The sequence below is a fragment of the Zootoca vivipara genome, chromosome 12, assembly GCF_965207765.1.
Source record: "Zootoca vivipara chromosome 12, rZooViv2.hap1.1, whole genome shotgun sequence".
Lineage (NCBI taxonomy): Eukaryota > Metazoa > Chordata > Lepidosauria > Squamata > Lacertidae > Zootoca > Zootoca vivipara.
In genome coordinates this window covers 20,414,110-20,440,156 of record NC_142595.1, presented here as the reverse complement: position 1 = coordinate 20,440,156, position 26,047 = coordinate 20,414,110, and the positions used below count along the sequence as shown (strand labels likewise).

At 42.6% G+C, this 26,047-nt stretch overlaps 1 protein-coding gene across 3 annotated transcripts in view; it reads right to left on the bottom strand.

Annotated features, from left to right (window-relative positions):
• SKAP1 (src kinase associated phosphoprotein 1) overlaps nt 1–26,047 on the bottom strand; it is a 295,737-nt gene that overhangs the window by 206,014 nt on the left and 63,676 nt on the right. The window lies entirely within an intron of this gene.

The following is a 26,047-nucleotide window of genomic DNA, read 5'->3' as shown; positions in this document are numbered from 1 at the left end:
AGAAACTGATATAAAACCATCCTACAAAATTGCATCTTTGCTTCCTCTTCAAAACGACCCCCCCTCCCCACACACAAAAGTCTCGCTCAGCAATTTCAGAACCATTCAATACTAGAAAGAGTTTTATTTGCCATGATTGAAAAGTTACAGGATCAGAGAAGAGCCCTGGAACACAGGAAGCTGTTTACAATGACTAGCGATGGCTCTCTAAGCTTTCAGGCAAGAATCTTTGTTAGCCTACCTGGAGAAACCAGAGATTACACCTGAGACCTTTGGTATGCAAATCATGTGCTCTACTAATGAGCTACGGTCCTTCCCCATAAGTGGCTTTATCATGAGGCAAGGTGAGGTGACTGCCCCCAGGTAGTGCTGTTTGGGTGCCGCCAAGGGCAGCAGAATGGAAGACTAACGAAAGGGCGACAACCCAGCAGGTGTTCTCCTGCACAAGCTCTAATGAAATGAAAGAGATTAATATATTATTAGGCTAATGTTTATTTCTACTCCTTTGCATAAAATGAAAGTGAGATAATCTGATTGTTACATCAGTGCCTAGACATGGTAATGAACTGGATGAGAGCCAATAAATGTGAAACTCAGTCGAGATAAAACTGAACTACTATTAGTAGTTGGTTCATCTGCTCAGGTGGTGTTCAACCTGTTCTAGAGGGGGTTCACTCCCTCTAAAGCAGGGGTCGACAAGGTTTACCTCGCCTGGGCCGGTTCACTCCACCGGAGATCCCTCTGTGGGCCAGAGCATGCATGTGCCTGCGATTTCCGGTGTCTGCGTCTGCATAGACACAATTTCCGGCGCCTGGGCAGGCGTGATTTTCTGCATCTGTGCATGCGCAGACATGCTTTCCGGCACCATGGAAGCGAGTCCCCGCGCCGTGCCGGTTTAGCGCAGCGTGCAGGGACTCACCGAGCAGGCAGCTCAGTTTGGGGGTGGCTCATGGGCCAGTTAAACAACCGCCATGGGCCACTTGTGGCCCATGCACCTTAGGTTGCCGACCTCTGCTCTAAAGCATCAAGTTCACAGTCTAGTCTCGAGTGCTCAGTGATCCACCTTTGCTACTAGACGAGGCACAAAAGGAAGGAAAGGCAACAGCGTCCATTGCCAGTTGCATTGACAGGTCTGCCTTTGAAAATGGTTCAGAAGCTTCAGTAAGTTCAAAATATGACTGTGAGACTACTACCTGGGTGACATGAGTAGATCACAACAGTGCTCTGTCATCTTCATTGCCCCCTCCATTTCCAAACCCAATTCAAGGTGCTGGGTTTTGACTTTTAAGGCTGTTTAACAACTTTGGCTCAGCAAACCTCTTTCCTCAGCAACCTAGCCAGATCTTGAGCTCTTCTTCAGGGGCTCTTCTTCAAGTGTCCTAGAGGAATAAAAGCCTTTTCCTATGGTAGCACCTTGGCTATTAGTGTGGCCTCCCTAAAGAAGTCACTTGGCACCTTTTATGCTGTATTAGGCTTCTATTACATTTTAATTCTTATTTCTTGACCTGAGAGCCACCTGAGTACTCTGTTATAGAGCAGACTAGAAATACTATAAATCAGAGTAGGGAACTTCTGGCTCTCCAGGTGTTGTTGGACTCTAACTCCTGTGAACCCCAGCTAGCATAGGCAAATACACAAGTATGATGGGACTGTAGCAACATCTAGGGATCTGCAGGTTCCCCATAGGTAAAGGTAAAGGGACCCCTGACCATTAGGTCCAGTCATGACCGACTCTGGGGTTGCGGTGCTCATCTTGCAATATTGGCCGAGGGAGCCGGCGTACAGCTTCCAGGTCATGTGGCCAGCATGACAAAGCTGCTTCTGGCGAACCAGAGCAGCACACAGAAACGCCGTTTACCTTCCCGCTGTAGCGGTACCTATTTATCTACTTGCACTTTGACGTGCTTTCGAACTGCTAGGTTGGCAGGAGCTGGGACCGAGCAACGGGACCTCACCCCGTCGCGGGGATTCAAACCGCCGACCTTCTGATCAGCAAGCGCTAGGCTAAGTGGTTTAACCCACAGCGCCACCTGCGTCCCATTGCAGGTTCCTCATACTTGCTTGCAAATAAATATTAGCCCAATCAATTAAAAAACAAGCTTTTGAATTGTACAGAATTCATTTTACCACCTCTCACCCCCAACTTACTAGATGATCTGTGACAAGCTACAACCTTCCAGCCTCAGCAGTTCATCAACAATATGGATTTAATAACTCTCACCTACCTTATGGGGTTATTGTAAGGAATGCCGAGATAACATACAGGCAATGTTTTGAATGATTTGAAACATAATATTAATTGGATATTATTATCATCAATTTGTTGTTGTTGTTTAGGCTGCAGTATTTAGGAGAAACATAAAAACTGATGTTGCATTCTATAACTGGTGTTTATGAAGCCTTGTCTATTGCTTATTGCTTTTGGGGATAAATAAGCTGGACACATTACCATGTTTTACAGAAGTCTCCTGCTAAATATTCTTTGGGAATGAGCAAGAAACAAAACCCATGGAAAAGTGTGTGCCAAGTTACAAACAAAAGATGTATAAACTCAAGAAGTATATTTTCCCCCTCATTATTTCTCCCCACGTTCCTCCCCGCCCCCCCCCCATGCCCCTGGTCTTGGGAGTTTGTAGATTAATTGTAAACTCACCCAGACTGCCCCCCAAATGACCTCGTGCCGAACTTGAAAGGCCTACACGTTTTTCTAAAGGGGGCAAAAAGAGCCATTTGTTTTCCCAAACACACTTCCAGGTTCTTTCAAAAACAGATCCTTTCCATGAACATATCCCGCCTTCACACAAGCCAGCTTTAAACCATGAGAACTTCTTGCTCTCAAGCTTAACAGAGACGACCCCAGGATATCTTCAACCTAAACTCTGAAAACAGACTTGAACCTGCACCTCAGTGAGACCAGAGTAACAAAACCTTGATTTTTTGGCACTCAAGAAAGATGTAAAGGATATGGAGACCAGAGGCCTCTCAAATATAAATTGCCTTCTACAGTGCCTTCATAAATGACAATAATAGTGTTCCCACCACCACTGCTGCCAGGAACCACGTCAAAGACTGTGTTTCTTATCATGCACCTGCATCCTACTTGATAAATAGGAGGCATATAGCATTTAGGAACATGCATTTTTTATATTAAAAAAACACCTTACATTTGCAGCAGTGAACTCCTGCCTGGCACAACAGCTCCATGCATTGTTTCACTTTTGGGGGAGACTTGTGTCTTTGATGAGTATTGTGAAAACCAAACCAGCAGCTACTAACACCATACATTTTTATGTGAAGATAACAGATACTCTTAATGAGAACACTACACCCTAAGGGACATTTGTATGATCTTAAGTTCATGCACTTTTCCTGTTTTTGCAAACAGACCTATAGTTGCACTTAGGTTTCATAAAAATCAATAGGGCCTAAGTAATAACTAAGGGCCAAACTAGACATGTGCTTAGATATGCAGCAGGCAGCTACTTAACTTGTTTTTCCTTAACTTATTGAAGGGAAGGGGGAGCTTGATGCTCAGTGTGAAAGAAGAGTGTGGGATGGGAGGCTTTTAACTCCTCCACCAATATTGAAATGGAGATCATTTACACACAGGCACACAGGCGGACCTCAACAGCCTCTACTCCATCTAGAAAATGCCAGGTATGTTATTTCTAAGAGCATGAAAATATTCATTTAAGCATGGGTTGATACGACATACCAGAAACTGGTTCAAGGGTATTCAATGAGATCAATCTTCTTAAATTCAGACTCCAGGAAATACATGTTTCCAGTTGTTCTTCTTAAAGAAACAAAATTCTAGACCTCAAAAGGGGGAGGACCCCTTAACTTAGAGAACTTACTGAGACCTGTATGACCTTTATGAATCTGCTATATTTTAAAATCTCAGAAATGTCCTGCATAGGAAATCAATGTTTTGTTCCCAGAACAATCCCCACATGCCCCAAATATAGGCACTGGGTCCTCTCTTTCTGTGAAAGAATAAATAAGCAAGCAGCCTTTTGTAACTCTTGTGGCTCTCTGAGACAAATTAAAATTATGGTGGCAGCACCTGCTAAAGACTCACAAGTGAGTGCCAATGAGTGCCTGTTGGATTTGGATGTGAGAGAGGCATAGGTCTAAATCTCTGCTAAGCCATGAAGCTCACTGGGTAGCCTTGTAAAAGTTGATGTCTCCTAGTCTATTTCATAAGGTTTTTGTGACGACAGGATAGATAAGAATGATAAAACTCTCTATATGCTGGAAAGTGCTACAGCCCTGAATAATTACCAAAGATGTTTCCCATTTCAGGCTGTATGAATTCCACAGGTGTATTGCACATATTGTATACTGCCCTGAAAACCCTTGGATGAAGGGCAGTCTAGACAATCAAATAATAAACAAACATACAAAATATGACACTGGGCAGCTATCTGTATCCTGTAATCTTACCTTTTTTTTAAAAAAAAAAGCAAGTTTCTAGTCCTTATGTTTGCAAAGACTGAAAGTGTGAGAAACCTGAGAAAACAAAAGGGGCTTGGCTGACTTTCCACTAGGCAAGGGCTGGTGCTTCATAGTTGTTTTCCCTTTCCCATGAATAGTAGACGCATATGTTGTGTTCCAAGCAAAGGAATTGCCTACAAATTTGCTTGATCTATTTAATTGATACAACGCACAGAAATCAGCTTTTCATTATTTTTTAGTGTTGAATCATATCTTGCTCACTTGAGGCACTCTTTAAGCTTAAAAGGGTACATAAGTGAATTCACACATGCACCCTATAATTGAATGACTGAAGTATTAAGTGCTGATTGGAATACATGACACAAACATCAGAGGTTAAACACCAGAGAGCTTTCACAGAACCACAACCACTATCCACTGGAGGAGGAAAGTCAATCATTCAGCTGAGCATCACCCAACAAAGTTTATGCATTTGTGAACCAGCCCTCAGAAGTTATATTATAATTTCCACTTTTTAAAAGAACTGCATCCAGTTTAAACTGCTTTAATCCACAGCTCTTAGATGGTAGAGAAATTTGACACAGTTCGCTTGTTTTCGCACTTCCTGAAACAACCCACAACCTGAAATGCAGCTGTCCTTCAAAATCTGCACATCTCTGAACTTTGTGAACTAGTTCTCCAACAAAAAATTGTACAAAAATGTGTTTGTTAGCAGAAATTGTCGATTAATGTGCATATACTAGCAAAAACAACACAAAGAAAGACACTAAATGACCCTACACTAAATCAACTGATGCCCTATTCTAGGTGCCGCCTCTGAGAAAGTTCAGAGGGTTGAGATGAAGGAGAGAGCCTTTTCAGTTGTGACTCCTGCATGGAATGCTCTTGTCAGTGATGCTCATCCCCACTTCTACATGCCCTGCCACTTTCCCCCAGAGAAAACCACTGTTTATCACTAAATCAGAGCAAACCTCAATTGGGTTATCTCCAGATTGATGTTTGCTCCGATTTAGCACTAAAGAGCAGGTTTTCCAGGGGAAAGTAGTGGGGCAAAGGCAAAACTGCTCAGATCTATGCCTGGATAGCATGGAACAAGTAGAAAACTGCTCAGACCAATACTTTATTAAAAAAAAAAAGGGACAAGTGGAAGTGCGGATAAGTCCCAAGTGCTTACATTAACATCTTTACAACACAAGGTTAAACCTACCCCTTCTAGCAAGCATTTGACAAAATATGATGTGTTAGTTATCTCAGTGCAGATACTGTGATGCTCTTTTTTATGTTATATATTAGTCCTGTGGGGACTGGCTTTTATTATTATTATTAATTGTTGATGGGTATACTGATTTTAAAATTTTGTACACCTTACTTTACTGTAAGTCACTTTAGAGGCAATTTGTATGAGACTAATAATAACAATAGCAATAATAATGAAAACAACAACAGCAATTATATAAGAGCAATTCTTAATTACAATAATGTTTATATTAGGAGAAATTAAATTGAAATGTGTATATTAGAAGAAATACATACTAAGATGCTGATGAATTTTCATGCAAACATTTTTTAAAAAAAATCCCAAATAGAGGTGGTAAACTGAACATAAAATTGGAAAATGAGAAACTGAGAGAACTAAAATTGACAGATTCATCCATGCCGAGTAGTTCTAAGCTTGTGTTCTCCTACACCAAGGGTCAACAATGTGGCACCCATAGGTGTCAGTGTGCCCACCAGTCCTTCCTATAGCAGCCACAAAAAGTCTCAGTAAATATCTCCTCAAATATCCACAGTACATACTTCCTCTTCCTGCTCAGTCTCTCCAACATTAAACACACCCCATTAACATGCGCACATTTGATTGGATGCCTAGATTGGACGTGCACCCTCCCCTCTGTTCTGAACAAAGGAGAGGCGTAGACAGCTTCTCTCTGTGAGCAGCGGCGTAGCTAGCCACCTGGCTGCCCAGGGCGGCAAACGCGAAGGGACCCCGCTGGGGGGCAGGGTGTCTGTCGTCATGACACATGACACACACGGTGTGGCGCATGCGCACACAGGAGGCATGCAATGCGCGCACCCCACGAGCAAGCCACGGAGTGAGGCAGTCTCACTTGCGTTGGGGCTTCTCCTCCATGGCGGCAGCGGCCGTCGGAGGTGGTCAGCCCCGTCCAGCCTGCTGCCCGGGGCGGCATGCCTCCCCACCCCCCTATTACTATGCCACTGTCTAAACATGCGCACTCTGGTTCTGTCTCTTTTTCTGCTCTTGTAGATGTGGCAGCTATTATGGCACGCCTCCCACAGCAGCCACTTCGTCTTATGCAATTCCCCCAGGACAGTCATTTTGTGCTATGCTACACCCTGCATGGCAGATATTTTGTAATATGCCACACCTCTAGGGAAGCTATTTTGTGACTTACACCCATGGCACTTCCTCAAAATTCCAAATGTGTCCACTGACCCAAAAAGATTGATGACCACTTCCCTGCACTAAAAGGCTATCTTCATATTGTGAGTGAAAGTGAATATCTGCTTTGGGAACAGGAAACTGAAGAAGTAGCCATGAGAAAGGTGTTTAACCCATTTTCTGCCAGCCATTTCCTCATTCCAAATCTCATGCCCCAGTGACCTTTCCTGTTATTTGGCCCCCAAAGCAGATTTGGGGAAATGTGTTTGGAGCGGCCATTGGCAAAGGAAGGGGAGCGCGGGGGGAGCGCACTGCCCCCAGCAGCGCGATCCCAGTGGGGTGCCATCACGGCTGCCCCCTCACCTGCCCTTGGTGCCATGCCCCCGCAGGCGGCACACCACGCCCCCAGGATGCGCGCCAGCCCCACCCCACCTGCTCTCCGCCACTGGGAGCAGCAAAACAGCAGGCCAGCTAAAGTTTCAGCATCCTCCTGACTCTTTCTCTGCATTAAATTTCCCCCTCGTAAAGTGACTCTTCATTTAAAAAATGGAGTTCGCACATAGCACATAGTTATTCCACTATGACAAGTCAGTCCACTGAAAAATGACATCTTAACAGCAATAAAAATAATAAAAACCTTAAACGTACATGACATTTTGAGTGTTCAAAGCACGTCACATATATTAGCTCAGTAATCCTTACAAAAACCTTGTAATGTAGATCTGTATTATTATCACCCTATTGCAAATTGAGAAAATATTATAGCCACTAGCAAGTTCATGGCTGAAGTGAGTTGTCAACCAAGTGGTTTCAAGGTTAACACCCTAACCTGAACCACTACACCACTCCCTGCCCATCATTTTTAGTATGGCATGGTGATTCTACTGAAGGAAGGAAGAACATGTTGTGCTCACCTTTGCAGGAGGGAGGGGATTGGGTTTTTGCACATGCCCAAATAAACTCTAATTTAAAATATTTGCAAATCCCAGTATTGAGTTCTGGCATTCAGAACAGGTTCCATGACCTAGGCTCTAATAAATTCACGCTTGAAACTCATCCCTCTTTAAAACTGCAGGTCTCAGTTCAGGCATCCTCCTCTCCTACAGCTGTGCAAAGTTATGTGCATGCTGGAAGCATTATGTAGAAACAGTGCCACAGAGAATAACAGAAATGTCTCTTATTCCTGAAAAATAGAGCTGTGGGCAAAAGTGACCATCTTAGCTGAGCTAAACATAACCTCCTCTGCTTTGTCTCATGGAATTCCAAAGTGGTCTAAAGAAGGTCTGAGAATCTATTTGGTGTTCGGATTTTGAGGAGTGGAAAGGAGGATGAGGGAAGGCAGAGGGAAAGATGGGGGTATGCTGCTTTCTGTTGCCATGGCTGCCCAGCGTGCCTTCTAGACTTGGCTTGTACCAGCAGAGTTCAGACGGGTCAGCGTGTGACCGGCTCAAAACCCCTGAGGTTAAAAGTTCAAGCAGCGATGGAAAAACCAATATGTCTGCAGGGAGGGGTATGCTGTACGATATATTTCAATTTACATCAAACCATGCATATAAAATTTAGATAAATTCTATTCCGATCTCATGTGGTTTGACACACAAGTCTATGCAACCAGATGTCTGGGAATGGGGGAGGGGGAAAGCCCAGGATGTTCCTATTTGGCTTTAGAACAGGGGGGTAGGAATGCATTTAAATACATCAACTCATGTATGATTGTTATTTAAAAACAAAACAGAAACACCAATTATGTATCTAGGATTCTTCTTTAACTGATTACAAGGAGCAAATGCAACCGCAACTTGTTAAAAACATCTAAAACATTGTTGCATCATTCCAATCCCCCCTTGTCTCCCCCCTTGATCTTTTGTAATTTCCCGAGGCCTTGCAATTCACATTCTGTCACATTAAGATAATGAGTATTTACAACTGGAGCTCCATCTCTTTTGTCGTTCCAGCTCCTATTTATACTCCATGCCATTTTCTCTCAGTTTATAGTGACTGATCATTTTGATTTATATTTGGATTCACCACCACCCCGCCCTCCCACCACGCACACTCTCCACCCCAACCAACCGGTGTGCACCCCCTGTCCTCTATTGCTGTTTTCTCTCCTTGATATCCAACCTTCATAATCTCCCACAAAAAAACCTTCAATAAGACTAAATTGCTGGATGCAAAAACAGCCACAAGATGGCTCCCTGTACCCCTTTCCTCTAGCTTCAAACTGCAAATATGCCATGGCTAAGTTCTCTGGGACAATAACAATGGGAGGGTCCAACTGTGATCCATAAACGCCGTGTATTTTCATTGAGGACTAAATGGACCACAACGTATCCATCGGTGCAGTAAGCCAGAATGCAATACTGAACCAAAAAGAACACAGATCAACCGCAGCATTCCTGTCACTAACTTTCCCCATAAGCACATTTTTTTCTAGATGGCAGTATATATTCTTTTATTTGATGCTTTTAAGTAATTTGGGGGGAAATGATACGGTCTAGAATTATGGAACTGAAAAGAACCAAAGGGTCATCTATTCCAGCTCGACTTGCATGAGACAGGTCTTCATATCTTCCCCCTCCTCTTCCCCCACCCCACAGTAACACAATATCAGCCCCCACAACAGAGTCCTCCTCTCCATTTCATCCTCACAACAAGGCTGTGAGGTAGGTAAGGTTAATAGATGATAACGAGCCCAAGGTCACCCAGTGAGCTTCATAACTGAGTGAGGATTCGAACCCCAGTCTCCCAGGTCCAAGGCCAATGCTCTAACCATTACATCACACTGGCCTTCCCTAACCTGGTGCCTCTCAGAAGCTGTTGGACTCCAACTACCATCAGCCCCAGCCACCATGGCCAGTGGTCCGGAATGATGGGAGGTGTAGCATGACAACATCTGGAGTGCCACAGGTTACCTATCCTTGCTACATCTGGACTTTGTCCCTTCATTCTGCAGTTGGAGATTCACATGGCTGGATACTCCTCCATACAAAAGAAAAGGTCCCTACAAAAGCTAGACTAGAATTCTTCCCCAACATCTGATTTTCCACATAAAGTGATTTCTTAAATTGGAAGGTATAGAAGAGCATTCAGTCATGTGAGCCCAGCCCTACAGCCCAGACACAGGTAAATCACAGTTGGCTCTCCCCTTAGTCTAATCTGGTGCCCTCCAGATGTTTTGAGTTCTATTAGGCAGCATGGGCCAATGATCAAGAATGATGGGAAGTGTAATCCAACAGCATGCAGAAGATACAGAAAACCAAAGAACCTCCAGCAAAGATTGGGAAAAGCAAAGACAAAATTATGCTCCTTATAGGGAACATAGGACTCTTTCGGCATTAGCTTCAATATTATGGATCATTTTACAAAGGAAGGCTCAGCTATACCCTAGACCAGTGGTGGCCAAACTTGGCCCTCCAGCTGTTTTTGGACTACGACTTCCACCATCCCTAGCTAACAGGACCAGTGGTCAGGGATGATGGGAACTGTAGTCCCAAAACAGCTGGGGGGCCAAGTTTGGTCACCACTGGTCTAGGGTATGGGTGAGGAATCCCCACCCCGACCCACTCAGAAAAGCACAGGACAGCTTCAGGTCCTGTTTCAGCTGAAACACAGGACCAGGAGCTGGCTTAAAACACTTCCCAAAAGCACTCTTTGAAGCAGCTCATGCACTTCTCCTACAAGTGGGTGGGAGGCAGCAGGAGAGAGGATGGGGGAGACTCTTCTCACTCACCCTGTTTCTGCCACTGCTGCTCATACAAGAATACATGAGTACTGATCTTAAAGGTGGCAAGGGTTGCCAAAGCCATTACAAGCCCCCCCCACCTGTTAAGTCCCCAAAGATTGAGGACTTAAATGGGAATTGGGAAGAATTGCAAAAACCTTTCCAAGTCTCCTCCCCTTCCCTTTTAAGATCCCAACCTCTCTCTGATCTTGGGGGGGGGGGGGGACTCACAAAGATTTGCAAGTCTCCTACCCCCAACTTTGAGATCAGAGTGAAAAAGATTTTGACAGGTGGGTGGGTGGCCCTGCCAACCTGTAAAATTTGGCTTGCAAGGCAGATGCTGATAAAGACATGGCCCATGAAGCCAAAATTGGTCCCCACCCTTGCCCTAAACCAAGGATGGAAAACTGACCATGCTGACTAGCGCTGCTGGGTGCTAAAGACCCAAGTAAATCTGGAGAGTCACAGGCCCACCAACCATGACCTGAAAGTTTTGTTAATAGATAGTTGTCCAATCTTCTTCTGAAGATCTCCAATTCTTCACCCTGTTTGAATTTGGCTCTGCAGGATGATGATGATGACGACGACAACGACGATTTCATAAAATTTATACACTACTTTATTGTATAAAACCTCAAAGCAGTTTACAAAGAGCTAAACCAAGAAAAGCAATAAAAATTCACAACTGTACATCAAAACATACAAAAGATAAAATACTAAAACCGATCAAAATTACCTCAAGAGGGTAATTGTATGTATGAAGTAGCTGGTTAGGGCTATTTATTCTTGTTTTGGTGATTGTACTTGCAACTTCAGAAAAAGAATTTTAACTTCCATTCAGTTTTTAGCCTTACTGCAGCGAAGACTGAATAATTTTACACCTACATCTGGTGAAGGGATGGGGAGAAACACAGTCAGGGTTCTGCATAGACCTCTTACCCCCACTGATGCTAAGTAGGCATTTGTCTGTGGACAGAAGCAGAGGCATGCATGTCATGCATGTCATCCAACATCACCATGCAACTCAGCCCTGAACTTTCCACGTTGACCAGGGAAGACCAGCAGTGGGCTTTTCCATACATTTGCTTGAATGCAATCAGGGACCCTGCTTTATCAGGGTGCCCAATTACCCAGAGAGTTCTATTCGCAATCAAGCATGCCCAAGTAAAAGCCTCCTGTAGGCCTTCCTTGCTAACACAAGACGTTTGAAGACCACATGGATAGGACAGGTATGCACAGGGACGTTGGAAGCAAGGCATACATGCACACCTGCCCCTATCCAGTTTGAATGTTATATCTTCAGAAAATGCCTGAACGTACCTAGAATAAGTAAAACTTGCACATTTGTAGAATGTTGCACAATTCAATTTTTTTATAACTGAGTGTTCTTGCATGGGAGTTTTTAAAGGAATAGAATGCATGTGTTGACATCTTATCTAAGGCTGCACCAAATATTCGTTTTCAATATGAAAAGAGCTTTCAGGGGGCCTGAAACATACCTTCCTCTCCCAATAACTCCCCCAAACTTAATTCTTCATTGGCTAAAGCTGTCCACAGCCCCGGTCAGCTGTTGCTTTGGTGCCATTCTATTTTTTAAATATTGGCCTTCTTTTTCCTAATTACAGTGATGTCGTGTCAGCAATCATATTTGACAACATAATGATACCGTATAATTAAGGTACATTCAGATCACCCTTCATCCTGTAGGATCCAAGGGTGATGAATGACAGACAAAAGTTGAAGAACATTAAACTAAAAAAAGATATAACACATAGCATCTAACCATTAAAACAGTTCAGCAGCAACTTAACATCCCCAAAATGTCTGTTTGAAAAGATGTGTTTTACACTGAAACCCAAAATTCATGAGAGAGAGAAAAAGAAAGAGGTACCTTCAGAGCCACCACAAAACAGGCCATATCCACTGATAAGATCACAAAAAGAGCTTCTCCTACAGATCACAAAGCCTAGGTTGGCAGATGTGGGGAGAGGCGCTCCTGAATCTTTTAGGGTAATATATGCTAAAGTCAACACCTTAAATTTGGCCTTGTAATGAATAGGTGACCAGTGAAGCTCCTCTTTACTCAAAATTCTTGCAGTTACATTCTCGACCAGCTGCAGCTCCTGCACACTGTTCAGGGACAGCTACATGAGGAGCACATTACTGTAGTTAAACCAGGAGATTACCAGGGCATGGATCACTGTGGCCTGGCATTCTCCGTGCAGCTGACAAACTAACAGGAGTTGGAAAAAAGCACTTCTAGCCATGGAAGTCACCTAGGCCTTGAGTGACAAAGCTGGATCCAAGAATACACCCATGTAGTTAGGGGTGAGGGAGAAATTAAATTCAGTTTACATTTAAAGGCCAATCTACCTGATTCATACTTTCCAAAACAGTATGTACACCAAAACACAGCAAACCTTCAAAATTCACACTTCTCAGAATTTTGCAATGCAGTTCTCCAGTCAAGTAATGTATGCACAAATGCATATATTCATGAAAACAATATTTAGAAATGCACTGTATTGGAGAAGATATAAATATTATGGGAAATATGTTTTGCAAAAATGACTATAATAGACAAAGTGCATATAAAAATATGTATACTGTACAGTATTAAGACATTCCCACTAAATGCTATTGAATTGACATGAGGACACACTGATGTGGAAATGTGAGAACTGAATTTAAGACTGGAAAAATGAGAAACTGAGAGAAACCAAAACGAACAGATTTGCCCATCTCTATCACCATGCACCTTTAGAAGAGCAACGCCATCCAAAACAGGCTGCTATCCCAATTCCTGTTCAGGGATAGCTACATGATAGTTCAAGAACTGGATTCAAGAACTGTCCACAAACAGCACCTCTGTCTTGTCAGGTTTCAGCTTCAGTTTACTGGTCCTGATTGAGCCAATTCTTGCTTCCAGGCACTGGTCTAACACCTGCACAATCTCACCTGATTCAGATTATACAGAAAGGTAGAGTGGGATGCTATCAAAGCATTGATGACACTGCACCTCAAATCCCCAGATGACCTTTCAAGTTGGAGGTCAAGAATGAACACTGTGGGGTCCCATAGCCCAAAAGCCCAGGGGCCAGACAGAAGAAGTCCCCAATCCCCATCTCTGGTGCCAGTCTTACAGGAGCTGAATCACCCTAATAAGATGCCTCCAACTCCCAACCCATGGAGCCACTCCAGGAGTATATCAACAGCCACTGAGAGAGCAAAGAGAAGCAACATGATCACACTTCCTCCCCTGCCTCCCTATACCAGTCATCAGCCAGGGTGACCAAGACTGTTTCAGTACTGAACTCAAGCCTGAATCCAGATTGAAAGGGGTCTAGATAATCCACCTTCTCCAAGCACACCTGAAGTCTACCACCATCTTGACAACCTGGCCTAAAAAGTTGAGATTGACAACTTACTGCCAAGTGTCTTAGGATCAAGGGAGGATCTCTTGAGGAAGAGGCTCATATTTCCTCTTTCAAGGCAAGTAGCAGTACCATCTCCCACAAGCAGGCATTTACCACCCCTTGGACTCACCCAGTCTGGTTAGATCTTATTAGACAAACAGAATAGACAACTATATGGCAGATAAGGCTATGACTACTAGTCAGGGTGGCTACAAGGGACCTCCAGGTGTCAAAGGCAGCATGTCCCTCATACTAACTGCCAGGGAACAATAGTGGGAAAGGGCTATTGCTTTCATGTCCTGTTTGAGGGCTTCTAGGACACGGGTGGCGCTGTGGGTTAAACCACAGAGCCTAGGGTTTGCTGATCAGAAGGTCGGCAGTTCGAATCCCCGCGACGGGGTGAGCTCCCGTTGCTCTGCCCCAGCTCCTGCCAACCTAGCAGTTCGAAAGCATGTCAAAGTGCAAGTAGATACATAGGTACCGCTCCGGCGGGAAGGTAAACGGCATTACCATGCGCTGCTCTGGTTCGCCAGAAGCGGCTTAGTCATGTTGGCCACATGACTTGGAAGCTGTACGCCAGCTCCCTCGACCACTAAATCGAGATGAGCGCCGCAACCCCAGAGTCGTCCACGACTGGACCTAATGGTCAGGAGTCCCTTTACCTTTAAGATAGAGTGGATTACCTGTACTTACCTCACCTAGTGTCACATACATTGTTTCATTACTGGAAGTGGGCATTCTCTGCCCCCTCAGCAAATGAACTTTTTGCATTTCCTCCAGCAAATCTACTAATGGGAGTTTTATTCTTCGTGCAAATGATTTTGGAGCCTCTATATCATTTTATCTTAAAATTGCTATCTCAAATGTCCCAATGCAGTTGTGCATAAACATTTTCTTCCATTAAATGCCGTAAACATATGGAAGCAGATTTACATGTGCAGACTATTATGTGGGGTGCGTGATATCTGAGGACAGCAGAAGGCATTCAGAAAGGAGAGAAAGCTGATGGAATCACATGCCTTTTCCCCAGTAGTGGTTTAACTTCAGGGACCTCTTCATATATTGGCTTGTCTACCAAAGAATGTCTGGATGTTACAAAGGATCCTGGATGTTCCGCTACCCCATGTGAACTAACATACCCTAAAGCAGCCTGTGAGTCACATTCCCTTCCAGTGGTCACATGCCAGTGGTGAGCAGTGCAAAGACAACAGTGTGCAGAGCAAAATAATAAGTGCGTATTTTACCTTTATACAGTAGTTTCTACCACATTCACCTCTCTGCAAAAGGCATTATCAGAGTTCAAGGACACATTCCAGCCAGGCAAATACACTCCAGGAGAGCGTAAAACAGGGCTGGGGAGGGGTGTGGGGTTAGGAGAATTCTGAGGACCAGATAGAGAAGCTTAGAGGACCACATCTGGCACCCAGGCCTGAGGCTCCCCACCCTTGCCCTAAAGCATACTCACTATTTCCTTTTGGCTACAATTTCTAGAGAAAGTTAAGTAATGATGGGTAAAGACTTTCAGGCGACTTTGCCATTACTGATCCTTGTGGAACCCCGATAAGCTTTGGGAAAACACTCAGGCTCCCCAGAACATGGTCTGAGGCAGTATACACAATTCTCCAGATAAAAGCATGGAAGTGTATGTTCTTGTTACAAATGCAGCTTTCCGTCCTTTAAGGTGTACTCATAATTCTGCAGCTGGGAATAAAACCATTGTAGCAGTATGGTAATGTCCTTACCACAAAATAATACTATTATTTGTACCCCACCCATCTGACTGGGTTTCCTTAGCCACTCTTGGAGGCTTCCAGCATATATAAAAACATAGTAAAACATTAAACCTTAAAAAGCTTCCCTATACAGGGTTGCCTTCAGATGTCTCCTAAAAGATATATAATTATCCATCTCCTTGACATCTGATGGGAGGGTATTCCAAAGGGTGGTCACCACTACCAAGAAGACTCTCTGCCTGGTTCCCTGTAGCTTTACTTCTTGTAGTTTGGGAACTGCCAGAAGGCCCTCGGTGCTGGACCTCAGTGTCCGGGATGAACGATGAGAGTGGAGACACTTCTTCAGGTATACAGGGCCGAGGCCGTTTAGGGCTTTAAAGAGGTTAGCACCAAGAATTGGATTGTGCTCGGAAACATATTGGGAGCAAATGTAGGTCTTTCAGGACTGGTGTCATATGGTCTCAGCAGCTGCTCCCAATCACCAGTCTAGCTGCTGCATTCTGGATTAGTTGTAGTTCCAGAGTCACCTACAAAGGTAGCCCCACATAGAGTGCATTGCAGTAGTCCAAGTGTGAGATAACCAGAGCACCACTCTGGCGAGACAGTGCGCAGCCAGGTAGGGTCTCAGCCAGCGTACTAGGTGGAGCTGGTAGACAGCCGCCCTGGACACAGTATTAATGCACACACACAAACAGCATAACTTTGTGGGGTACCATCATGCCGCATTGTATTACTAACACATGCAGCAAGAGAAGAGAAAAAGTGATATGCATATGCAGGTCCTGTTCTCTCTCAAGAGTTCTTATGAGTTTCCTATTAAGCAATAATCATTCGTAAGTTGAGATAATACATTTTGATGAAGAATTATTTGAGATAGTTTAATCACATGAAGCAGTTTCCACAAAAGAGAAGATTAAAACTTCACAGAAAGACTTCCCCTAGTTTTTTTTAATTACTCCACATATTTTGTGCAGTAAATTAACCTGAAAGTAAAAGTGCAATCTTTCCATTCACCCTCTAATACGGACTACCAAAAGGCAAGATGCAAGATTACCAAAGAAAACAGATTTTATGTGATTTGAAATAAATGTTTCTTTTATTCTGGTTCCAGACTTTGACTACAAATATATCCTTGAATAGCAGGTGTGTGTTGGTGGCAGAAAGAATTACAACAATTTATCCAAAATACAGTTTAGGGGGTCAGTCCCCAAAGGCTTCCTGGGCTAGGGGACTAGAAAGGGGAAAAATCATTTTGCTTTATGGCAAACTAGAAAATAATGTAAAATAGGAAATGCTGCAGGAAAAGGCTGCCAATTTGCTACACACAAGGAGATCAGTAAGGGTGTGTGTGTGTGTGTGTGTATGTATGTGTGTGTGTGTAAGTGAATGAGTGAGGAATGCCTGCCAGAGTTCTAGAATCACCCATGTCTCAAATCCGCTTGCAGCCCTTCATCAGCATGAAAAATGACAACCCCAGCCAGATTTCTCTCTGTCGCTGGCATAAATGTGCGATTACATTACAGCTGTTCATATTTTCACTCTAATGAAGGGTTGTGCGTTTAAATGGCGAGATTTATGGCACAAGTCTCTAACGTCTGTGTACAGGCAAAACTGTTAATTGATGTCTAAAACGTTTCTTGTTTATTTTGACATCAATTATCATTTTTCTCTATTTTAACAATTTTTAAAAGAAAAAGAAAAATAAGGGAAAGGAAGTGCAGAGGAGTGTGCATGTGTATGCATGTGTGTGTGTGTGTGTGTGTGTGTGTGTGTGTGTGTGTGTGTGTGTGTAACCAACCATTTCCATGGTGCTACCGACTTGGAACAGACGGGGTTTCTCATTTCTTCCAGAGGGAAGAAATTAATATATATGAATAATGAGGAAAAGAGATAGGCTCAAAATGCAGCAGTTTGGGAGAAGGTTAAAAAGAAGTCAGCACCTCATTCCCCACATACTCTTATACTCCCAGAGTTGATGAAAATGAAGGAATCAATTGTACTAGGCTGTTTAATTTTGCAAAGGAAAAAAAACCCATGGGTAAGAGGTTGGGTTCAGAAACAGGTGAAAATCAGAGCTTATTACAGCAAACATCAGACGGTGAAACTAAATAACTGTGTTGCCGTCTTGGTCCCATGGAAAAGACGGATGGTAAACTTGACCTGACGCTGGTACTATCCGATAGCCATTTTTTATCTGCTCTACTCCCCCCCCCCCCCAGCAAGGCTGAGGCGTGTTGTGTAAAATGCATAGACACGGTCGGGTCAGGCCTCGGGATCGGGTGAAACTAGGTTCACATTTGCATACAGGCGGGGTTTCACAATGAAGGCCCATCTGTTCCCGTCAGAGAGTACAAATCGAGTGTCACCCAAGTCGGTGCAAAACGACAGCGGCATGGCTATTAGGTGGAGAAACATTCGGCTCGGGTTACGGATATGGAACTGCTGATTTGGGTTTAAATACCTGATAACTGAAGACTTTTTATGGCGTGCAAACAAAGCATGAACCTTGTCTGATCCACCGCCCCCTCCTTCCCTACACTGACACTGCTATTCCACCCCCTACACACACACATTTCCCCCCACCCAATCTATTACACCAAAGATAAAGCTGATGTTATTTTTGGATGCTGTGAAATATAGTTGTCCTTAAAAAAGAAAATTAAACAAGATAGAACAGATGTTATTATAAACTCTGAAAGAAGACTATAGAATGGGCAAGAGTAAGGGGAGCTTGTACTGAGGGTGAGAGTGGAAATAATTATACAAAAAAGGCATAAAATAAAAGGTGAACTTTGAACTTTACATGCCCTCTGTAGTCATCATTATTGCAGTAAGGTCGGGCTGTGAACTTATAGTACATTTTGCCAGCATATATTTTACTGAATATGAGACCCACTCTTTGCCTGTTCCAAATTCTTAATTCTGTCCCTAATCCATGACTGCCTCTATATTAAGTTTCCAGCTCTATTGCAATTTACAATAATCAAGTCAAAAGTCATATAGATTTAGATTATTTTCAATATTGTGGGATGCTGGAGATTAGGGAAATGGACACCAATCTTTTATTTTATACAGTGAAGATACAGGTAGCTAAAAAGCCTTTACAAAGAGAAGTTACTGAGTATGTAGTTTCAAAGACAAACCAGTTGACTTCTAAGGTATCACAGACCTATGTATATTATGTCGAGCATTGATAGAAAACACCTTAGCTGCCATATACAGGCACAAAATGCACAAGGTGATGCCTAAGGGTAACAAAAATGCAAAGCTCATGGATAACCAGATGTGTGAAGTATAATATTAATGCACCCTATTTACTGAAGCACCAAAAGTTGAGAATGACAATTTGGAGAACACTGGCTCCAGTGAAAGAGCCAGTCATAATTGTTTTAATAACAGTGTCAATTACATTGAATTCCTATACTGTAGGTTTGTCTTTCAACTGAGTATTTTATAGCAGTAATTCAAAGAAGTGATTTTGCAAATGAATAAGTAAACTGCTGTCACTGAAGTGTTATGTTTGGGTTGATATCAGGTGACAATGGAAGCTTGGCTTGTGAGCATTTAATTTTTGGTGGCTTATTTGCGCATCCAAGCTACCATTTGTTATTGTAGCTATCAAGTGATACATATACAGGCCTGAATTCACCTGTAGTCCAACAACCTTTAGATCAAAGAAAAGAGGACTGACTGCCAGCAGAGCTTCTGAGCCTAGTGTACTATTTATCATAAAGTTGGGAACAGCTGTCTTGCAAAATATGCATGAGAGTCAATGTGAAACCAGTTGTGTGCATGTTTTAAATGACCCATCATGGTTTCTCAAATGCTAATGGGGAAAGCATATGCCCTGTATGGAAGCCCAGAGCTAATTCCCTCAATGATTTGATGGAGAAAGGGGAAACCTAAGTCTACTCTTGTAGGTAGAAAAACTCTTATCCATTAATTTGGCTGTATGGAACTGACAGGCAAAATGAGACAAGGGCAACCTCTGGCTCTTCACTATAACACCCTCTTGCAGGACTGGGTACACAACCTAAACACAAATTATGCTCAAAGTAGAACACTCATGACTCATTTGTTCATTGAAAAGATATAGGTCCTGTGTTCTTTCAGTCACAGTTTTGCCAACAACAAGGAAAAAAACTACCAAAACTGGCATTGGGGTCAATGTATGGTAAATGCATAAAGAATTTCCCACCCTCAGCATGCCTTTTCAGAATTACAAGAAATAAAGAAACATTTGAAAAAATGTGGAACCTCATGGAGAAATCTCTTAGGTGGTTTCATCCAGGTGGAGCTTCCTGTTCAGGATCCAATGTTCCAAGTAAAAAGACACATCTAAGAACAATGGCATTGACTTACCTATCAGACAAAAAATTTGAAAAGGGAAGTTGACCCTGAGACGGAGATGTCCCTTAGATATCATCCCTTTAAACTTGCATGGCCAGATCTGGATTAAGGTAGAATCAACATGGTTACTCTCATACAAGAGGAGTCCAGAGGGGACAACTTGAATTCTCCCACTGGCCCAGCTCTTCTTTTTGCAATTATAATCACTGCATCAGGAGGAAGATTTTTACACACTACAAGTAAAAATTCCCAGTATAGAAGCAATTCTCTTGCTCAAACCAGACAGAACATTCACCTATACAGGGGACCATCTAGAGAGCAACCTGAATGGTCTTCTTTCAAATACTGCACCTGGCAGGGATATATTTTGTGTTGAGGCAGATGTGAGGGGGATACACCAACATCTTTTGGTAGTCTGGTCTCCAGTCCATTTAGGCAACTACCCCTATCCACTACCTGAATCTGCTTTCACCAAGTTCTAATAACAGCATACCTAATGGTAACCAATCAGATAAGCAAAGAAATCTCTCGAACAGCAAAATAAGGCAAACAAGCCTATGGAGAGGACTAGGAACATTCCATCTACTCAGACCAGATCATGGCATCTTGAACTAGAAGCTTCTTTGGAGGAGCGGAAACCTTCAATCTTTATCACTTCACCTTCTGTACCCTATTTTATCTCTGCCTTACCCACAACACCTACGGTAGCTCCCAGGGCCTTGCCCACCAATTTGGCAGTAGTAAGACCCAATGATATCTCACAGAAACCCAACATTATGTTGTACAACATCTGTAGCTGGCATCATCCATCTTATAGCATCTGGAACATACAATACAACTATATTTGTCCCATTGGGAGAGCCACTTAAAACATACTGTATATGCATATGCGGTATATTTTAAATGCCAATGGCAAGAGGAAAGTGGCAGCAGTAATGACAAAATAATGCCCAAGGGGCCTCAGAGAAATGGCAGTAACACTGTGGCTGGGATGAAGTGGAAACATAATAAAAACCATTTCTTATATTGGGTGATCAGATCTAGATCTTTTCCACCCTCCTTAAGACACAAATACACATATGAAAAATGGAAAGTAGTTCCACAGCCCCACCAATCTGCTTGTTAAAGAAGCCGTTTGGTGTGGGGTTTTTTTACAAAGCCACAAGCAAATTGTTCCTGTGTATAACAAGCTACATTAGTGGCATATCTTGCAGAGAGATGTGGTTTATTTGCACACTGACGACTGGGTGTTCTTGGAATGGAAGGAATGAACCAATGGGAAACTAGAGAGATTCATTGTACCTTTTTTCCCTATTCTGTCCTTCCCAGTGGGGGTAGGGGGTGGAGAAACCTAATTAGAGACCCTTGTCTCTGTTTTAATTGCCTTGCGTCACTGATATGATCTCTCGCTTTCTCTCTCCAATTCCAAATAAAACAACACGCTTGATAGAAATATTAGCCTCCTGATTTTTTTCTTTCAGTATGAGAAGTGAACAGGAACTGAACCTTGAACTTAATTTCCCCTTTGAACTTGTTACCTTTTTTAAAAAACAAGTTACCTCCCAAGCAACCCCCCCCCCCACCCTGTGCTTCCCTCTCCACAGACAAATTTCATCACAATTACTGCCCCTTCCACTTGGCCTTAAGATATATAATCATTGATTTGACCTAATTACCTGGCGCGGGGCTCTTTCTATAAGGTGAAAGGCGGATTGGTGCGAACAGAAGCTGACCCCAGCATTCCTAATGCCCCAATTTTATTCTAATTATCACAAAGCAGGTTCTCCATCTTATTAGCTACCCCCACCCTTCCCTTTGTCCAGATCTGCTATTTTGTTCCCATCCTCTTCGGAGATGCCCCTTGGGTTAACAAAGCTGTTTGGGGACTTGGATTTCAACCCATCTCACGCTCAAAGCATATTGTGAAGGGTTTCTTTTTTTGTTCATGTATTCAAAAAATAAAGAAGCATCTTTGTTTTCTTTATATTTTGCAAGGTAAATGAGAGCAAAGTGTACACTAAGTCCATAAACATTACAAAAACTCTCAGGGGGAGGTTTTGTTTTATTTCTCTTGCCAGGGGAGAGGAGGCAGGGGTAGGAAGCAAATGGCTCTTTTATTATTTAAGAAGAAGAAAATAAATACACCCAATTTTACTGTACCAATAATAGCCCCAGTTATTTTGCATGTAAAAATACTAGTATTTTTGCATATTTAAGGTAGTTTCCCCATTCAAAATGTTAAGCTGGGTCCCTGCAGTCATCCCTGCCTGGAATAGCCAGATTATTAAATTTGTAAGAGTGCATAGTAGTAATAAAAACAGTCAATTCCCCGTCCACCAGGTCTTAGTCTCAGGACCTGGATCATCAGGACTCTGGATCTATACCACTTCAGGAAAAAAACATCTAGCAGCCAAAGAAAGCAGCTGGAGCTAGTCCCCACATATCTCGGATGAGAGAGAAGAGTTTTCAGGAAGAAGTGAGCCTTGGTGCTCTACTTTAAAAAGTAACCACTTAGGGATGTCCTGTCTGACAAAACAGGAATATTCTGAAAGCAGGCATACTTTCAGCCATTGGGCACTCCTTAGCAAAGCTAAGATATGATAATAAATTGAATATATTTTTAAAAACCATACTATCACATCAATATGAATTGTTTACTTTGTACTTTTATACTGTAAGACATCTAAAGAAAGAAAGAAAGAAAGAAAGAAAGAAAGAAAGAAAGAAAGAAAGAAAGAAAGCCCAAAAGGTGGGAGAAAAATATACCGTAGAAAGGGCCAGAGACAAAGCCGGGAAAAGAGGAAAGTATCACAAAAGTCAGCTAATAAGAGGAGACAGCTGAAAAATTAAGATAAAATAAGTGATACCCCTAGCAATCACAATGGTCAACTCAAGTGGTATGCTTTGGTCTTCCACTAGGACAAATTCTTTCAGGCAGCTCAATATTTCTATTCCCTCCTCTGCAGAAGTTCCCTAGAGTCTCTCCTACCAGCTTAACATGAGTATCCAAGGCAGCATGAGTATCCAAAGACAGGGATGGTAGATGGCAAAGGCTAATTCAATATTGACAAAGTATTCTCAATGACCTGTCAAGCCTGCTTATATGGAGTCATACAGACTCCCTTTTTAAAAAGTGAATCTAAAACAGTGCATTGGAAGCGGCTTCTAGAATTCTGGGTCTTTTGAGGGGAGTGACAACCCTGAACTCATAACACCCGCTTTCCCCCCAGCATTGGGTTCCCTCATCTCCCACAACAACCCCATAGGCAAGATACTCAGAGAGGTTTCAAAAGGATAACTAGGTAACCGTAGTAATTACTGTACAGCCTTGTCGATAGGGCTATTGACAAGAGAACAGATGAGGAAAATTGTTAGGAACTGGCCACTTCTAAATCAGCAAGCCAGGGTAATTTGCATCTGTGTGTCTTAAGGGAATGGTGCTAATGAAGTTACTAAAACCACCAGCAATTACTTTTTAAAAGTTAAGAAAAGAGGGAATAAGCTAAGCAAGCCACCCTCAGAAGGTAATTGTGAAGGTGACTGAGATGAGGGCTGCCAATCCACATGTTAAAAAGCAGGCAGGAGTTAAGGGCCATTTCACGTGCTATGGAAATTAGCAGGCATAAACCCATTCTTATGTACAGTATATGTTGTATGGAATCAGGGCAACCCGTACAGAAGACCCATAGCTTTCCACAATGTAAGTATTGGGTTTTTTTTTTAAAAAAAAGTGTGTAGGAGATGTTTCACACATAGTGGGAAACTCCAGGGATATTCACAGTATACATGTTACCTGTGAAGCATTTACTATTATTTATTATTATTATTATATTTATATTCTGCCTCCCCTTCAAGTAACTCAGTTCAGAAGTTTATTGTTACAGCCAACAGCCCCAACAAACTCTTAACAACAGCAAAATTTTGTTTGCACAAATGTCAGTTTGCATTTTCCTAGTTCAATGTTTTGCCCAATTTTCCTAATTAACCTAGTTAAGGATGATACTGAACAGAAGGGGAACAAAGTGTATAAACACACACACAGCACAATAATAGTTCACATTGTTGCCTTATAATAATTCATCAATAATATTTAAGTTCCTTAAAAATTAAATGCTGCTTCTTTAAAAAGTTGCAATAGTCAAATTTTAATTCTGCAACGTTTCATTTCAGCTCTAGAGGAAATTGGGGATCAGAGGTGTAACCTGTTTGTTGTGCCTTTTAGGTTTGAAACTAACTGGGATTCCAATATGAAATCATTATGAAGAGCTCCTGGAGAGTTGGTGGTATCATTTCCAGAGGGGCAGCCATATTAGTCTACTTCATCAGATATACAAAGTATCCTGAGTTACAAGTGTATATATTGTAGCATGCCACTCCAATCTCACTCTGTGAGATTCCAGGGGTTCCATGCGCTTATCTAGTGCCCATGCTTCCTTTTGAAAATGAGGCACAGCACAGATTGTGGTACCTTTATGATATATGGTTTATTCACAAATATATACAACCTGATCCTACAATGGAGGGGGTGCCCAATGTTAACACTCCAAGAGAGTCTTGCTTCCTCCATAGGCTCAGCCCTGTATCCAAACAGACACCAGCCATTACTCTGCCTCCTGCTTTCTGCTAGACACTTATTCCTCCCTTTCATTGCTTCAATAACCTCTAGCTTTATCAGTAGAATGAAAGGGGTCCCACCCGTTGCAATCTCACACAGAGTCCCTTTGATCCTCTGTTGTGTTCTTAATGGCCCTCATTAAGGGCCATTAGGAGAGATATTCCATAACACACCCCTCAATTTCACCAGCCCCAAATCAGGTGGAGAAGTGGGGGGAGGCCATTTTGACTCAGATGTTTTGCACCATACACAGTGGCCTTGAAGAATCAAGTTCACTCTGCAAGACTGTATCAAAACTGTGGCCCTGATGGCAAAAAAGCCTGGATTCTGGGACCCTTTGTTTAATACTCCACCTGAGCATCCTAGACTCTGTTCCAGCAATAGCTGCTTGATATAATGGCAGAGAATACTGCGAATAAAAGGAAAATTCTCAGCAGCTACTTGCACAAAAGCAAAAGAAGGAAGTAATACTGACTATGCCAGCCTTCCCCAACCTGATGCCCTCCATTTTAGACTACAGCCCCTACCATCCCATATCATTAGCTATGGCAAAAAAGACAGTATGGAAATAGTTTCTCGAAGCCAGACATTTTGAAAAATGCTAGGGTACATGATCCACTTAAGACACTTAGGATACTTCTGTGTTGCAGTGCAATGTAATTCATTCCAGTCTATTCCTGAGGAACAGAGATGCTGTCTTCCTCGTGACCTAGGACTCTATATGGTTGAACCAAAACAAGCACACATTTAAATCTTCTCTGATCACAATTTTCCAACAAGCCAGATTAGTGCAGAAATATTCTTCCCTAAATGCACCCTCAGTTCTCTGTCTCTCTCTTTCCACATCATGCATTAGCAATTTATCTAAAACAGCAGAGCACCTTCCAGGATTTGGAACAAGTTCAGAGGAAACGAAGCTTATCTGTGGTTTTCATGGCCCCTTCTTTAGCCTGGCTCCCATCCCATCCTTTTGATGGTATCATCTGCTCTGTTAGAAGTTCCTCTTCTCCAGCAGCCTCAGTCAGGGTGGTCACATCTTCTAACACTTTCTATGCTAAATGCCTGTACATCGGCCCCAAATTTGTCTCCTCTCTTTCAATATCGTCTTTTTTCTTAAAAGGCTGTGTCTGTAGTTAGCATTATTGCAAGAATCATTACATCTGATTCTCTTAGGGGGAAATGCAAAGGGGGGGACCTGTAGCATGAAATTATTTCGTTCCGAAAAAACATTACCACAACACTTTGCTGACTGTATAAACTGGCCCCTCCTAGTAATGCTAGTATTGGATGAGTAGACAGAGCATAGCTGCCAAGTTATCCCTTTTTTAAAGGGATTTTCCCTTATGCTGA